This window comes from Bidens hawaiensis, unplaced genomic scaffold (assembly GCF_021521415.1).
Source record: "Bidens hawaiensis isolate Kalapana, Puna unplaced genomic scaffold, B.hawaiensis_p1.1 tig00016564_1, whole genome shotgun sequence".
NCBI lineage: Eukaryota > Viridiplantae > Streptophyta > Magnoliopsida > Asterales > Asteraceae > Bidens > Bidens hawaiensis.
The window spans coordinates 504,252-515,448 of NW_027492519.1; the positions used below are offsets into that span (position 1 = coordinate 504,252).

Sequence of the window (11,197 nt, forward strand, 5' to 3'; positions counted from 1 at the left end):
TCCTTTAATTTCTCCTTATCTTTACGTCTAACGCATTCGTATGCGAAGAGACCATATTCACCACATTTATAGCGTTTTAGCTCGCTTTTGTCGTTTTTGTTGTTATTTCTTTGACTCATACTTCTTCCACGTCCTCTTCCTCCTTTAAAAGAGCTTCGTCCTCTACCACGATTTTGATAACCACACCCTCTTCCATAATTGTTTGAACTTGCCATTAAGAGCCTTCCTTGATTATGATCTTCCGGTTCATCTTGAATTTTGAGACGTTCTTTAAACGCCTTTACTCTTTCTACAGCTTCTACAAATGGCATCGTATGTATCTCTTGATATTGTTCGATAGATGCCACAATTGGTAGAAATTTCTTTGGAACCGAGATAAGCAGTTTCCTCACGAGCGCCTTATCTTTCAAAGTACCACCAAGAGTTTTAAACTTGGTTTGCAAACTGCTTAACTTTCCCGCAAAGTCGCTTACGGTTTCATTTGGCTTCATCTTCGAAGCCTCTAGTTCACTTCTCAACGTTCGTAAACGTGCTTTTTGAACTTGATCGGCTCCAAGATATTTGACTTTGACTGCTTCCCAAACTTCTTTTGCAGTCGCGTATTGTGCGACTTACATTAAAACATCCTCCAGTAATGTTTGGAAGATCATGGCTTTTGTGGTATTCATCTTTTTTTCATCCATAATTTCCGTTTCAACCTTTACATCAATTATTTCCCAAAGGTTCATATGCCTTCAACATTGTTTCCATCAACAAAGCCCAAGGCGTGCAATTTGTTTCATTCAGTTTGGGACACTGAAGTGAAATATTTCCTTGTTCATGAGTTGATGCTGAAACACTTTTTTTCTTTTTATCGCCTGCCATACCTTCTATGTTTTACCATGAAGGAGTTTTGTACCACGAAGGATTTTTATGTACCATGAAGGATTTGTGTACCACGAAGGAATTTTTTTACTCACCTTTTATTGCAATAACAACAGATAACAAAACGAATTGCTTTTGTTTTATCGTTTCCTTTTTTTTTTTCAAATCAGCCTTTCTTTTTGACTTACTTAAAATCCTTTGGTTGGACTCGAAGTCTCGAACAACCCAATGAAAACATATTTCAAATTCTGACTTGAAAATTATTGGATGACAATCTACAGCCTTCCAAATTCCTTTCCCTACTTTCAAGAGAAAACAAGAATTACAATCCCTTTGAACTTTTATATAATTTTAACAATTCAATTGCAGTATGTCCTAAAACAATCTCTTATTGCAAACTTTCGCATTTAACAACCAGATTTCAATTAGAGCGTATATGGTTCTTTATTCACCGCTTTGATCAGACATTAACCAAACTGATTTCTTGATCAAACGATTTTACTCAAATATTATGATTTGATTTTGGGTTTAGCAACACACAGGAAGTTGTCGATTTCTTTTCAATCCAAATGTACTTGTGAATCGAAGTTCACAACAGAAATTAATTGATAAAAAATTCCAGATTTCCAATTGCTAATCAAACTAATTGATCAATTGATATAATTTCCCTTTCTTTTTCGATCGTCAAATCACAAAAACAAAGACAAGAAAAACAAATCGATGTTAATACTTTCTTTCATTTCTTCCTTGATTGGTCGATCACCAATTGCACAGAGAACGAACCGCTGTTCTTTTTTCTTCAAATCGATTTTTACTTTCAATCGATTCTTCCTTCAGTCGATCGAACGTATTCTGTTCCCTTGGATCGATTAACTTTGCTTTGTTGCCACTGTAGCAAATTCAGAATAGGAATTGAAGAATAACACAACAATGAATTTGATAAACTTGCACTGAATTGATAAACTTGTTCGTACAATTGATCGATCAAATTACAGGCCCTATTTGGGTTTTTATAACCATACTAATTACATGCTAGACCCCTAGACTTTACAAATGTACATACTAGACATAAATTATACTTTCTAAAATGACTAATATTTAGTTTATATTTTCTAACAGAATCTGCTGTTCATAGTAGATCAAAAACACATTCACTTGAGATATCACTTATTGTTATTAATACGGTGATAACAGAGAAGTAGAAGCTTCAACTTCATCACATTAACGAGAAAAGGTTTTACGTGCTTGGAGTTTACCGGATCTACATGGTTAAGAGTCCAAACATGCCACATTATTGTACATGATCATGTCCGGTTATTCTTCCATTATTGTGAAATCACATTAATTCTTCCACTCATTTCGTATTACTTTCTGGTTTCAAGCAGCCAACATTATTAAACCCATGTGAAACCAACTGTGTGGAACAAATTGGTTATGATTAGATCAAACCCCAAATTCAGTACTAGCTAGCTAGCTAGCATTATTTCATCCAAATGATCAGTTAGATGCTCCAAATGAATATATGATGATTATTTGCATTTAGAAAAGGCTATGGTTATCCATACACCTTTGACCTGTCCACACACCCTTTAACATAGGGTTCCATACGATCGTATGGAGGGTGTATGGATAACCAAAGGGTATATCAATATCACATCCCTTAGAAAAACACAAACCTCAATGTGTTAACAAAGTTACAAACCTCATGACGTACAGCATATATATCATAAGCATAACAATTAATTATACAAAAAATAATAATAGTGGTAGCATTAACACATGATCGAGTTGATGTCTATCTGCCCCTCAACAAGGCCTTCTCTGCAGAGTCCATCTCTTCTAATATCCTGGTCTTCCTTTTGGCCGGAATCGGAGAAGTGGGACCAAAGCTAACATAATGACCGGAGACAGCATTGAGAGCCGAGTACATGTCCCGGAAGGATAGCCTTCCAAGGAGGGTTTTTTCTCTCCGGTACTTGGCCACCCATGTGTTAGATGTTTCTCTCAACTCAGACACTGCAGTTGCAATGTTGGGGTCAGTTTTGTCCATGTTGATAGTGGTCCTGACCTTGGCGATCACCTCTTGGGTCTCCTTTGTGTATTCTTCATCGGAAGCAGCCCATGCAGCCGGAGTGTCGCAGTGGTTGTGGAGAGAGCTATGACGGCAGATAATGATAAGAAGGTGCGGCGGTGAGTGGTGGTGGTGGTGGTGGTGGAAGAAGAGGGTGTGGAGTGTTTGGAGTGAATGGGTAAGAGGGGTTTAGGGGTGGTGGTGGTGGGAGTGACGTGTAACATGGAGGTGGGAGATGCCATGGAGGAGGAGGAGGAGAGTGAAGGGTTGGGGTGGTGGTGGTAATGGTAATGGAAATGGAGGTTTGGTGTGATATGGATAGGGGCTTATCATCTTATCTGGTCTTCGTAATTTATGGTTGAGAATTTGTCGTCTAAGATTTTAGTGTGATGTGGCTTAATCTGGGGTGGATATGGTGGTGCTACATGTTGTATTCTTTCTAAGTGCAAATAAATAAACAACTTGAAGTTTAATATTTTTGTTGATGTTAATTGTGAGTTTTCATGATTATTAGTTATCACGGGTTGAGCTATTATAGAAATGACCAAAAAAAAATAATAAAGAGTAATAAGTCATAGTTAACTGACATGTATTAAGTGGAGATCAAAGAAAAAATATATAAAAATAATAGTACACATTTTATTTATTCATATGTTAGTTTCTCTATCATTTTAAAACATCTATAATTTTTTTCATATGATATTTAAAAAAATCACCATAATAACAATCGTTTTTTATCTTCAATATGAATATGATTTTGATATATAAAAATTAAAAACAAAATTATGTCCTTGTGTTTTTTTGCTTACCATTATGTCTTTTTTTTCATCATTGTCATTCTATATGTCAATGTGTTTTTTCGTCATTGTGTCTTTCTATTTGTCATTGTATTTCTTTTTAAAATACTAATAACACCGTTGTGTAATAATAATATGTAAATATAATGAAAAATACCAACAAATTATCTAATACATAAAACACAATGATGAATACATATTACATAATAACTTGAAACGCAAAACATAATGATGAATACATATAACATAATGACCTGAAACGTAAGACAAAATTGTGAATACATATAACGCAATGACCTGAAACGTAAAACACGATGGAAACTACATATTACACAATGACTTGAACATAATACACAATGAACATAATACTATTTTTCTCAAATTAAGTTAATGCCACATGTCAGATTCGAACAAAAGACAATGAACGTATTACACAATGACTAAAACAAAATGATAAGTAAATGTTGAGCATAAAGACACAATGACGTAATCTTTGTTTTAACTTTTATCTTTAATTTGAGTACCAGTTGAAAAACACAATGACTAAATTTATAACACAATACATAGAAAAACCCAATAAAAAAAACACAACGAACAACCAAATAACACAATATAAAAAAGCCCACTAATTTTTATATATCTATATAACAATATGATATTCATATTAAAGATAAAAAACACTTGTCTTTTTGGTGATTTTAAAAAAAATTGTCCGTAAGAAAAAGTTATTAACGTTTTAAAATGATAGGGGAATTAACATGTGCATTGCATGTGCAGAGAGAAAGTCATCATAAGTGGGTTATTATCTTAATGTCCTTCTCATCAATTTTTATTCTTAATTTAATCTCCATCATCTAAATCTCACTATTTTCATTTTTGTTGTACTTTGTATTTAGCTTTAATTTTCAGGAAAATTGGATACTAATAATTCCATTTTTTTTGTTGACCAATAATAATCTTAACTGAGAATATTTTTGTCATTAGTCCTATCTTTACACTATTTTTCAGTTGACCTCCATTAAAAATTAAAAAACTAATTTCGTTGAGTTTTATCTGATTTCAAACTGATGCTTTAGGGTTTTTATTAAAATGAGGATACTAGTCAATTGATATAAAACTTACATCAAAACGATGCTCCAAACAACATGAAGAATATTCTCAGGAGGGATTATTGATCAATAACATACACAAGAATTTGATGTTATCAAGAACAATAGTTGTAAAAGTTGCTAGGTGGACCCTAGAAGGTCAACTAGAGAGTTGGGTGCACTTAGAGTACTCGGGGAGTGCTCGGAGGGTACTCGAACATGGTAAATGTAAAGAAAATTAATTTTTGGATATTATATATATGTCAAATATCATAAGTTTTCTAATTTTATAACAAAATAAGTGAATATCAATATAAATAAGAGAACTACATTTTTAATGTAAATTATTTTTAAAAATTGCTAATCAATAATTTAAAAAATTGATATTTGTTCTTTAATATTGTAGAAATACAAACAATTTTTTATTTTTTCAAGTCAAAATCTTCCTAAATTCACAGACTAGATGTGATTCTTGCTGAGGTTAACTACTTTTGATCGATTCTTAGTAACTAGACGGAGTTAAAGAAACTCGTATTGGCGACATACCTTATAGCAAGTACTCAGCCTTGTAAACCTACTTTTACAAGATTATAAATAACCTAATTTTGTATTAAAGAGAGAGAGAGAGAGAGAGAGAGAGAGAGTAAACACAAAACCAAACATGCACTTTTGTTTCAACTGTGACTCAATCTATATGCACATGATGAAACGGCGCTAACTTGACTTGTTGTATGTTCCGTATCGTGAATCGTTTATGATAACCGCACGCATGGATGAGCAAATTTGCTATTGGTAACGGTATCGAATTAGTACCAAAGTTTTGAGTTTCGGTATCGCTATAGTACCGATATTTCTCGAATAGCAGTACCGAATCACATATTTTGGTACTAGTACCGGTAAAAAAATTCACGATTTTCGGATATCTCATCCCTAACCGCACGTATTCATCATTTCATCATACCAATATTACAACCTAGAACATGACACTTCACTAACCCGGTTTGTTAGCTCATGGCCTAAACCGAATATGAGTTTAATCACATGTGGCCCATTAATAAATGAATAATACTTACATGCAAGCCCAAAGAATTAAAACATTAAAATCCAATAACATTTAGGATTTAAAAATTAAAATAGAAGAAAAATAATATCAAATGTTGCATAAAGGTAAAATCTTGAACAAGATTTGCTTTATCCTTTTAAGTGCAATCAAACCAGATTTGATTTATCCAAGATCAACACACAAAAGCTCTTGAATCCCAAGTAACACAATTAATATAAAAAAGTGCTTTGTTGATCAAGATCATTTCATATCAAATAAGCACTGCAGATCGTGGTTCTTTACTTAAAAGAATCTTGTAAAAATAACACAAGATCAAAGTTGTCTATTAGCTTTAATCATTCAATTTTGGATCTATCTACATCAAAAGGAAGCCTCTATCGTCTTTTGGCTATAAAAGTAAACAAAAAGAGTGAATAGAGAGTGAAAACAATAGTGCCAGTTTCCATCTTTCTTTCCAACAATTAAAGTAGCAATAGATTATTCCCATAACTAATGAACTTGCTTTTCAATCTTAATGCCGTTTACCCAAAAATACAAAGAGGATAGAGAGAGTTAAGCATTTACCCCTCCTTAGGAATGTTAGAAAAACCTGAACCTAACAGGAAAAAAAGCAAAACATTTGTGATATAGATTAAATGTATGTGATTTTATAAGAGATTAATTATATATTTGTTCTGACTTTGGGATGGATATGATATTACGTAATATCGCTCAAGTATTTAAAAGGCCGAAGGTGATTCCACACCCATTTACCACATCAAAACTATGATATTATCATATATTATTGTCACTAAAAATGTAACCAATTTTTATTTAATTTAAGGTGTTTGGAACTTAAATATTGTTAAAAATATAGAAATGTAGTTGAATATATTCGATATTTCAAGTTGATTCTTGAATGATTTAAGATTGAGTTTCAAGAGAATCACATGGAACCTTTAACCGCATAAGATAATAAACGGGTATACTCGGTATCCAATGAGTGGAATAACTAATACCCTACAAATATGAGTAACTGAGTACGAATACGAAACATGACTTAAAGCAAAACTAGGAACAAGTTTAACGAAACCTAATTCATTTTGAAGGTATGTCTTCATAGAAATCACATCGATTCAATGAATATGGACACTTTTCATTACCAAAGTATATGAGTCATAAATACTAACATTTATCAGGGGATACTGAAGAGGTAGGTCCCAGCAGGGCTCAGTTGGTCCCGCATGACTCACCTTGACAGGGATGTCTGCGCAAAGACCATCTACTCCCGCAGGACCCACCATGCTCAGAGAAGCCTACGCGCAGTATGCAAGCTGCATACGCAGGGAAAAGCCTCCCAATGGTAAAGTAACCCGCCTGTTCCCGCAGGTGCGGATACAAGCCATCAGGGAAGGCTACCCGCACAGCATAGCTACACGCATAAGGCTTAACACTTACAAATATTCAGTGTCACCTGAAAGAATGAGCAAAGGCGGGAGGGGGAAAACTCCCGCCAAAATGGGCCAGTCCGTATGATGGAGGATCTTTTGCGTGATACCTGACGAGGTAAAGACAAAAGATCTGACCAAGAATGCGACAGCTCACTGACAGCAGCGTGGCAGACAGCACGCCACAGCACTGTGACCAATAGTCGCCGCCTGCCCACCAAACTCCTGCCAGACCACGTGCCTAGCCTGCAGTTGGTAGAAGACGAAGAGTGCACGGCACGCCTGCTCTGTGTCAGCCGCTACCTATCCACCACTCACAGGTAGGGCACGTGCATAGGTTACAGTTGGTAGCGTGTTGGGCCGGCTAAACCCCTTGGAAACCCACCTTCGGCTATAAAAGACAGCAAATGGTATTATCATTTCATCATCTACTATCTCGTATAACTTACTTGATAACTGCTCTAATAGTATTCATATACTTTTATATTCAAAGAGCAATATAGACTGATTCTCACGCCGGAGGGTGGTCACAAGGAGGTACCCCCCCCCCTTCTCAGTGACGAGCTTACGGTGTCTGTTTTGCAGGTTCCCTGAAGTACAACTTACTCTGCTGGACCTAACCTTCGTGGGAAACATTACTTAGCCCCCAGATTACCTATAATCTGCCCGGGGTCACTTAGTGTTTCTTCATTGGCGCCATCCGTGCATAAAGCTAGAACTACATCTTTCTCCAGTTTTTCAAAACTTCCAAGATGACTAGAGAAATTCCGGTAACCACAACCCCAGCCACTGGGGTAAACACCGGCAACACAATGTTTACAAACACTACCCCAGCCACCCAAGCTGGGGCAAGTGAAGTACATTTTACGAACACTACCCCAGTCACTCATGTAGGGGCAAGTGGAGTAAATATTCCACTGGGATTCACTGATACCCCAGCTGGAAAAACGAACTCGAGCCCCTCGCCAAACACTTGATCAAGTGAAGGCATGGGCCGAGGCACGTCAACGAGAATTTCAGGCTGAGTTGGACGAACGCTTGCGTTCAGTCCAACAAGCTGAGGAATTCGGTAGTACTCGCCAGCACCTCAACATGAGTAGTGAGTACGAGCACTCGGACGACGAGAGGAAGACTCCGACACCGACGCGAACCCTCGCCATAGGGCGAAAGGGAAGCGTAAGGAAACGGATCCCCAGCCAAAAAGGAATTTTGGGGAAGCATTCCAACCAGTCACGGAAAAAAGCTCGCGTGACTTCTCCAAGGCCTTTAGACCTACTGCCACAAACGCAGGAAGGTCAAAATTTGCAAGGGACATTGCAGAAGCAATCGCCCCGAGGAGTGCCAAACAAATGTCCAACATTGGCACATACGATGGTCTATCAGACCCAGATGACCATCTTAACAGGTTCATTGCGGGGGCAACCGTCAGTAACTGGACGGAACCCACGTGGTGCTACATGTTCCAGATGACTCTGGTAGGAGCAGCCAGAGCATGGTTCGACCGTTTACCGGTCCACCACATTTATGACTGGGCAGACTTCCAGAACAAGTTCAGTCAACAGTTTAGTCAACAGAGGAAGCACACTGAGGAGCAGTGGACGATCCTCAACTGTGTGAGAGAAGAGGATGAATCCTTACTGGACTTCATCACCCGCTTCAACTCCAAGAAGCTGAGTCTGGGCAACATCAGCGAAGACCTCGTTCGCGCCGCTTTCATTCAGGGCGCTGAGTACCCAGAACTTATCCGCACTCTGACGGGTAAAGACGGCATGCCATCCACATGGGATGCCATAATGACGGCAGCCAAGCGCTTCGCCGAAACGGAGAAACAGCTGGGAAGAGATCTCCCCCAGAATACAAACCTCTACACACAGAGGACAAGGGAGAACAATGTGAGAACCGCCCGGCTAAACAAAAAGAGGCGGCAAGGTATTTGGCAGTCAAGGATAAACTTTGACACCCCCTCAAGCTCTCGCCTCTGGTTGGCGGAAGGGACAACACGCACCCTTCGAACCGGAAAAAACCGTTGGACGCCACTCACCAAGAGCGTCACGGAGATATTTGCCACGGAAAAACTGCCATGGCCAAAAGCCCCAGCGATCCGACAGAAACCCAATGCGGATCAGAGCAAGTCTTGTGACTTCCATGGGACAAAGGGCCATAGCACTGAGGAGTGCACATCCTTGAGGGACATCGTCGAGACATTCGTCAAGGATGGGAGGCTCGCACACCTCGTGGCATCTATCAAGAAGGGAGGAAGGAACGACAACAGGTACAGGGGTAACGGACGAAAGCCCGTCGACATCAGCATCAACATGGTCCATGGTAAGGTCAGAGGAAGAAAGAGACCGATGACCGAACCATGCGCATGGAAGGAAGCAGAAGTGCGCTTCCCGCGAGTGCCGGGAGGCCCAAACAAAGAAGGCCCCATTATCATTAAAAGCCAGCTGGGGGCACTACATCACCTCCCGCACCCTCGTTGACAATGGCGCATCGTCGACAGTGATGTACAGGCAGTTCTTCGACAAGCTCGATGATGAAGACAAGGAACGCCTGGAGACGGTCTACGCTTCAATGGAAGGGTTTGACGGCAGCATGAACACTCCCTTGGGCATCCTATCTTTCCCCGTCACTCTCACCGATGGGAATTATTCACGCACGGAGGATGTGGATTTTGTTGTGATGAAAAAACCACATCATACGTATGACATCCTATTCGGGAGAGACGGGATGGCAAGATTCAACGCCGTGGTATCCTCAGTCCACGGCATGATGGGATGGCCAACAACTGAAGGCGTAGCGATGATCACGGGCATTCCCCAGGTATGCATCGCATCTGTCTCCTCTAAACCCAAACCGAAGATGGCCAAACAAACCATCACTGAACCTGAACAGTGGGCATTCAATGGGAAATATCCCGATCAGGCCGTTACCATTGGCCCGACAATTGTTGATCCAACACGCACCTTACTCAAGCGCTTACTGCAGCGAAACGCAGACATCTTCGCGTGGACACCAGCCGACATGACTGGTGTACCCCGGGAAAGGCAGAGCATAAGCTCAAATGCGATCCGGCCGTTACGCCGATCGTACAAAAGCGCAGAGTAATGGGGCCCGAGCAAACCAACGCGTGCAGAACCCAAGTCAAGGAACTCCTTGATGCGGGCATCGTGCGCGTCAGCAAATATCAAACATGGGTTGCAAATCCCGTAATGGTACCGAAGAATAACAAACAATGGCGCATGTGCATAGATTTCAAAGATTTGAATAAAGCATGCCCCAAAGATTGTTATCCGTTGCCAGAAATTGATCTCAAGGTGGATTCGGTGGCACCATTTCGCCTTAAATGCTTCTTGGATGCGTATAAGGGGTACCATCAAATCCACATGGCTGTAGATGACCAGGACAAAACCCGCCTTTCGGACGCCCGATGGCACATTTTGTATAAAATGATGCCGTTCGGACTTAAGAACGCGGGGTCCACGTACCAACGACTAATGGACAAAGAGTTTCACGCCAAATTGGGAGAAACTTGGAAGTCTATATGGATGATTTGGTCATCAAAAGCCCCGAGCCAGAGGCGATGTTGAAAGACATTGAGGAAACTTTCAACACGCTCAGAAAGATAAACATGAAGCTCAACCCGAGCAAGTGTTCATTTGGGGTGGAAGAAGGGAAGTTCTTAGGAGTCATTATTACTAAAGATGGCTTCAGAGCGAACCCTGAAAAGGTCGAAGCCATTGTCAAAATGGAATCACCTACCACCATAAAACAGGCTCAAACACTTAATGGACGACTAGTCGCGCTTAACCGCTTTTTGGCAAACCATGCGGATAGGTCGTTCCCTTTTGTGTCAACGCTAAGAAATTGTTTAAAGAAAACGCACT

General features: G+C 39.5%; 1 pseudogene; it reads right to left on the minus strand.

Moving 5' to 3' along the window:
• Nucleotides 1-2,655: 2,655 nt before the first annotated feature.
• On the minus strand, nucleotides 2,656-3,335 carry LOC143551736 (photosystem II repair protein PSB27-H1, chloroplastic pseudogene; annotated as a pseudogene).
• Between the last annotated feature and the right edge of the window lie 7,862 nt (nucleotides 3,336-11,197).